The sequence below is a fragment of the Ceratotherium simum genome, chromosome 15, assembly GCF_057802395.1.
Source record: "Ceratotherium simum simum isolate JZ-2026a chromosome 15, ASM5780239v1, whole genome shotgun sequence".
NCBI classification, from domain to species: Eukaryota; Metazoa; Chordata; class Mammalia; order Perissodactyla; family Rhinocerotidae; genus Ceratotherium; species Ceratotherium simum.
Window position 1 is genome coordinate 55361984 of NC_141914.1, and position 7209 is coordinate 55369192.

Here is a 7209-nt window from a genome sequence, read left to right on the forward strand (position 1 = left end):
AGATATGTGTACCAACATCCCACATACTTTTATAACTATTTCCATTAATAAAAATGCTATGACAATATAATCATATATTAGTACATAAGTTAGTATACAACTTAAAAAAGCTATGCACATGAGAATGAATTAAGTTTCATATCTTGACTCACTGTAAAAGTTAGTAAACATTTCAACTTGAATTTTTCTGAATAATCAGCTGTGTAAAAACATGATGTTGTAATGAGGGCAGATATGGTAACAATAACTCCCAGGAAAAGCTTTCCCATGCCTTAAAAATGCTCACAAACTGTTTTATTTAAGCTTTATAGAGTGCTGATATCTAAGACATAAAAAGCCTTTTACATTGCCTATTAAAATGTACTTTCTGTTTAATTATATTTCTGAAATTGCAATATGATCAGATTTGTTTTAAATAGTTGAGGATCTCCTATCACTGTAATATGTAGATTCTGCTCTGAGTCAATATTATTTCATTACGGATTATGCTCTTAACTGAAAAGATTAAAGTGTCAAAAACAAACGAAGAACATAAAAAACAAAACCTAACAATAGGAATCTTTGTTAAATGAGTACTATAAGGATTTAGATTTCCTCTCCCTCCTGCTATTATCAGGTGAAGTGAGGACTGGATAAGAAAAGACTACTGTAGCTTGTAATCTCATCCTTTTGTCCAAGTTTCTCCAGTAAAGCTACTACGGTTTAATGGAAAGCTAAGTCTAAAGAGGATCCCACAGATAACCAGAGATAATAGGTCTCACTGCTAAATGCCTTTCTCCCTGTGAAAACAACGTTCTTCTTAGGATATTGGAGCTCCTTTTTGTCCTAATACTAAGATGAGTAGGATATGATAATACAGCTTGAAAATCCCTGAAGGTTTTTTAAATAGTTTCAGTTCTTCATTATACTCTAGAACGTGAGATGAGGCTAAACTTTAGAAGGATGCCTTCATGATCTAACTATTAAGGGGAGAATGACACTCCATTCTCCGTGGAACATGAAACCTCTGCTAGCGACCATTCTGCTGGTATATTCTTTTGAATGTCTGTCCCTGTAAGCCATCATGCGGAAGGCAATTGTGACTACTGCAATAACCTCACAGGAAGACCTTTTGTCATACCTTGAGAAAATTTCAGACCCTGAATTATCTCAAACCTTTTAAATTGGATTGTAGCTGAAAAGCATATAGGACTCTTTCTCATTCTCCTGGCCTGTTCGTTTAGTTGGTATTGATGAGGATTTCTTAGGATTTTGAATCAGAATGAATTTAAACTACGAATGGGATATGTGCAAAACTGGGGGACATTGTGTTCTTCCTGGTAAGTGCTGAATTCATCACATAGAGAACCCACTAGTATAATGCTTAAAAGAGATCCTGTCAGATCTGCATGAGAATCCCTGTTCAGCCATTAACACCTATATAATCTTGGACAGGTTGTTTTAATCTTTCTGAGCTGCTTAAACTAAGTCACATGGTCAGATTTATATTATTAAAAGATCTCTCTAGTAGCTGTGAGGAATGGACTGAAGGGGACTAAAGAACAGTTAGGGTTTTGTTTTTTTTTTTAAGTTTTGTTTGCAATAATTTTAGATGAACAGAAAAGTTGCAAAAATAGTCGCGTTTCCTGTATATCCTTCAATCAGGCTCCCCTAATGTTAACATCTGACATAACAATGGTACCTTTGTCAAAACTAAGAAATTAATACATTGGTGCAATACTATTAGCTAAACTACAAGCTTTATTTAGATTTCAGCAGTTTTTTCATTAATGTCCTTTTTCTGTTCCAGGACCCAACCCAGGATATCACTTTGCATTTAACAGTGTTCCTTTTATTTTTTATTTCATTTTTTCCACATTCCAGCCTAAAGACACTGGTGGCCTGGACTAGGTAGTAGCAATGAAGAGAGAAGGAAGTAGATGTGAAACATGCTGAAGCCAGGGACAGTGGGCTAGGTTACTGAACGGATATGAGTCATGAAGCAAAGGAAAGAATCAAGAATGATTTGCAAAAATTTGTGGTTTGAAGAACTGAGTAGATGGTGGTGACTTTTACTGAGACAGGATGACTGGAGGGTGGGATGAGAGCAAGTTTAGAAAGAAAATCATGAGTTTCATTTTAGGCTTGTTAAGATGTGAGTATTAGCAATAATGTATGTAAAACATTTAGATCAATGCCACATAGTAAGTGTTCAATAAATGAGGGCCACTATGTGATGTTCATCATCATCATCATTATTATTATTATTATCATCATCATCACTATCATTATCATCAGGAAGGAATTTCAATACTGCTTCAGGTTGAAAAGAAACTTTCTATGAAGGTGCCAGTGACAGAAGCATTGCTGATGGTTCCACACTTTTCTCTGTGGAGTGTTTTCAGAAATCTATCCAATGGGAGTGTAAACTGGAAATGCCAGGCCTTGTTTGAGGCTACAGAAGGATGCATGGATAACATTCCTATTCTCTATCCTGAATTGGAGTCCTTAACGGACCCTACAGTACAAGGGGCTCCTCTGTAAGACGCCAAGTTGCGAGGGTACTATACAACTTGGGCAAAGCACAGGGGTATAAAAGGGCATAAAATGTTACAAAAATGAAAGCGTTTTGGCGAATTGGAGGGAATGGTTAAAGACGAGATGAGTAAGGCAAATTGGGGCCATAGTGAGAAGGGCTTAAATGCATACGACAGAGTTTAGAATTTAACCCAGTAGAGAGGAGATTGTATAATTTTTTAATTTCAAGATCCTTATCAGTGGGAAAACTACGTCAATGTATAACAGAATTCTAATGTCAAAAATCCTTATAAGCAACATGATTTCCTACGTGCATTCCATTCTTAACCACAGCGCTCTTCCGAGTAGCAAGAATGGGTATCTTGAGGATGAGAATGGTGAATTTAGCAAAAGGAGTCACTTTTTTTGAAAGAAATATTTAGTAGATTCCTCTGCTGGAAAAGGCCCGGGAATGCTGTAAAGGTTCAATTATGATGTGTCTTACCTCTATCCATCGTAAACCATTCCCTTCATGTCACAGAGAGTGAGAAGACTAACGTGCCAAAAATGAGGGATTGCCCTTAATTTCCTATGCAGGACGGTAAAATATTTTAGATCCTGCCGTAAGTCTTATCCAGAGCAAAATAACAGGAGTTAATTCTAGCTGAGCCGAAAAAGTGAGGCATCCGCAGGTTAAGAAAGAACAGTATCTATTCATGATGCTATGAGGACACTTACTTTGTCAAATAACCCAGACTTTGCCAATTACCTGATTTTACAAGTTTCAGCATAGATCTAGCCTCTATGCCAATGATAAGCTATTCTGATCTGAATTGTATAGCTTTTGTATATTGTATAATTTCTAGTGGGTTTATTCTGCATGTACCTTGAACATCAAGGAAGGACACAAGGGCAGCTTCAATGTGCTGCTGGATGTAAAAACAGAAAATGAGTTGTATACATACTAAAATATTAAAAATTAAGAGTTATTCTACCATTCATTAGATGGAAGGTGGGCACATGTAAGTTAGTAGAAGGAAATCAAACAAATGAGCAAAGATTCTTTCATAACTACGAATAATCTTTCATACTCCATTCGTATTTTCCCATTGTTTGCATTCTTGGGCATTATAGCCATTAAGGATTATTTCATCGTGTTGACACAGGTCCTGAGATTCAAATTCTCCAACATAAATGGTAAGGAAAGTACTGGAGCTACTTCACTTACCCTTCTATTAATGGTCTTATATTTACTGTCTTCTATAGGGCCTTACATATATTTTTTATTTATTAGATCTGCTTATATTTTCTTCTCTGAGCACATGTGCATGCGAAGCAGTAGAGAATAATAAATAAGGTTTAAAGCATTCACAAACAAGGGAACGTTATTAAGAAAATGAATGTTTTCATTCAGAATTAGCATGGTAGAATCCAGGCCATGAATCCCATTAGGAGATTTTTGTCCTTTAACTGCAGCCCCTAGGGATAGACGAAATGCCAATAAAGATCGACTTCACACAGGTATATGAAGGATGAGAGTGTGGATGTTTAAAAACATTCCCACTTCTTTCTCATTCACAGGGTTATTTAACCTTGCTGGTGTTATCTGAAATAACGGTCTCAACTCTGGTCTGCTTTTCCTATGCAGACACAGCCACCACAGTGCTGAGTGGAGAATCTCTTGTTTTCACAATTTAAAGATTGTTAGAACAGAAATAGGAGAAGAACCTTCAATAATGTATATGCCATTTAAAATATCTTTGAAAGTTCTCTGGATAAGTTTCTATAGGCCTCTTACTTAAAGTAAGAGATGTAATTTTTAAAGGCTTAATTTTGAATGCCTTTAATATTGCTGTCTGTGTTTCCTGCCTCATACTCTTGCCTGATTTTTCTCAGTTACACTTGTTCTGTTTCTGCACCCAGTAATTTTTCCCCAATTTTTATCTTTTCTTGTTTTAAGTGAAGAATTTGGGGCCGGCCCTGTGGCTTAGCGGTTAAGTGCACGCACTCCGCTACTGGTGGCCCAGGTTCAGATCCTGGGCGCACACTGACACACCGCTTCTCCGGCACGGTGAGGCGGTGTCCCACATACAGCAACTAGCAGGACGTGCAACTATGACATACAACTATCTGCTGGGGCTTTTGAGAGAAAAACGGAAAAAAAAAAAAAAAAGGAGGAGGATTGGCAATAGATGTTAGCTCAGGGCCCGTCTTCCTCAGCAAAGAGGAGGATTGGCATGGATGTTAGCTCAGGGCTGATCTTCCTCACACACAAAAAAAAAAATGTAAGTGAAGAATTTAATTCTATGATTTTAAATTTTAAAGTACTATAAAACAGGCAACAAAGGGGCAGGCATTTTGTGAATAAAATGAGATAACACGATGCTTCTTAAATGATGCTTAAAACATGACTTTCAGGTGTGTTCTAGAAATGATGCAAAGTTACTTACCAAGAAGTTGGTGAGGTATTGACAATAATATATAGAACCATATTTTGCACATAGTTATTGAACATCTACTGCTTCAAGGCAAGCCACTGTGAATACAGAACTATATGATCTTAAGGAAATGACAGACTAGTTTTGGGAGATGTGACTTACACATGCAAAATTATTTTAAGGTATTAAAAACTATTGGTATAGACAGAACACACAATGGGAATTAAGAAGGAATTAAATTACTGTTTGACAGAAAGTCATGTGGTATCTAATGTGACAACCACAACACCCAGGTTGGCCCCGAGCAAGGACCTTCTGAAATGCTGAAGAACACAGCCTTCACAGCTCCCTGGTCACAGCTCATTTCTGTTTCTCTATTAGCTCACATCAACTATTAAGCGTGTAGAATAGCAAAGTCTGGAAATTATTTGAAGGAAAAGAGTAACCACGATTCTACACTTAAAAGTCCTTAGCTGCAGAATCACTTAATGACACAGTTATAATTATTCAAACTACTGTAATTTTTAAAAAAGAGTTCTAGATTTGGAAAAATGCTGACTTGTTCAAACTGCATCTGAAATCATTAAGCACTCCTTTTGCAAGAAAAAAAGAATCTCATATCATCACGGTTTAAACTATTCATTTAAGCATATTTTATGGAATAAACTTCAGCTCCTTGAATGTGATTGTACTGCCATCTTTATCTCTGGGCTGATTCATAATCACTGTTTCCATGCAACCTTTGATGAGCGGTAGGAAAGGACCCATTTACACTGCGATGAGAGAATGGGTGAGGTTAGGGTGGTTGTACACTGTTGGGGATCAGGTTTTTCCAGAATCTTCCAGGTTGAAATCACTGCTCTCACCACTCTGCACATATTCTACTAATATAAATAAATAATTATTGATTTCTGCAGTAAATATATAGGAGTCAGCAATATTCTGCTCCTTTGAACTTAGAAAGAGGCTTTTAAAATAAAAATGGTAAGCATGATACAATCAGTTCATAATGAAAAATATTAGCCATCTGCAGAATAACCCATGCAGTTATTTCTGTTGAAGAGTTTTCTTATATAATCACATTTGGTCAGAATGAGTTATGTACAGTCTCAGGAATCCATGACAGGAACAAGATAGCCTACTGATTTTATATCCCAAATATTTTTGGAACGATTTCTCTCCATATCTCAGAGTAAGTTATCCATTAAGATTATACAGCTACTAGTTTTGCTTTGATTCTATGCTCACCAAACAACACTCTCTTTTAAATTTCTTATTTGCTTGTTATTTTTTCAGAAAGAAAAGTCACTGTGAAATAGATGTAACTATCCTGATCTCTGTGACATAATTCTCACTGTAAATAAAGATATTGATATTCTGGTTTATATATCAATCCCTTGTTATTTTAGTTAATATGAGTCAGCTCACGAATCTAAATACCTCTCCCCTGGTGGACACAATGGGGAACAGCTCAGAAGACAGGATTTTGAAGACTGCAACCCACTCAAGGCTGCAGTGGACCTGAAATCAAAGGCACTAGCACAATCTGATATAAGTAAGAATCTAGGTTCTAGTAGGATCAAAAAAAATAATGTCTAGAAGAAACTTCAAGTATATAGGACAGAAATTGATGTCAAATGCAAGATATGAAGCTAGAATTTAACAGCCAAAGCAATGAAAATGAGAGGAGGTTGAGTAGAACCAGAGAGTGGTCTGGGAAAACTGTCTGCCACAAGCACTGTTGTTTACAGTGGTGGGTACCAGAAGCAGTACGTTGTAGCTGCTGGGTCAGCTGCATTTAAAGCATAACATGCATCAGAGATACTGACAGTCCAGTCCAGTTCAGAGGACTGGACATAAATGCAGCATCACAGTAAATCTAAAAGTAATGCCAGTTAGAAACTGTTCAACTTCTCTAAGAGGCCGGAGAATGTGGAGTGATAGTGCGTTGATTAAGAGATGGGCTCTGGAGTGCGAATGCCTGGTACTGAATCCCAGCACTCCATCTAATAGCTGTGTGACCCTAGGCAAGTGACTTCACATTTTTAAGCATCAGTTTCCTTTTCCATAAAATGGGAATAATAATAATAGTATCCACTTGTGAAAATTAGATGAGAATTTATGTATACATTGCTGTTTATCACAGTTCATGGCACAAAATAATGCTTTGTAACTGTAATAACAATGCCCTAAATATAATAACCTACTATGTTCAAAGCACTGTAATAAGCATTCACGGGAGGAGGTAAGGCAGGGGTGAAGGAAGAGAAATTTG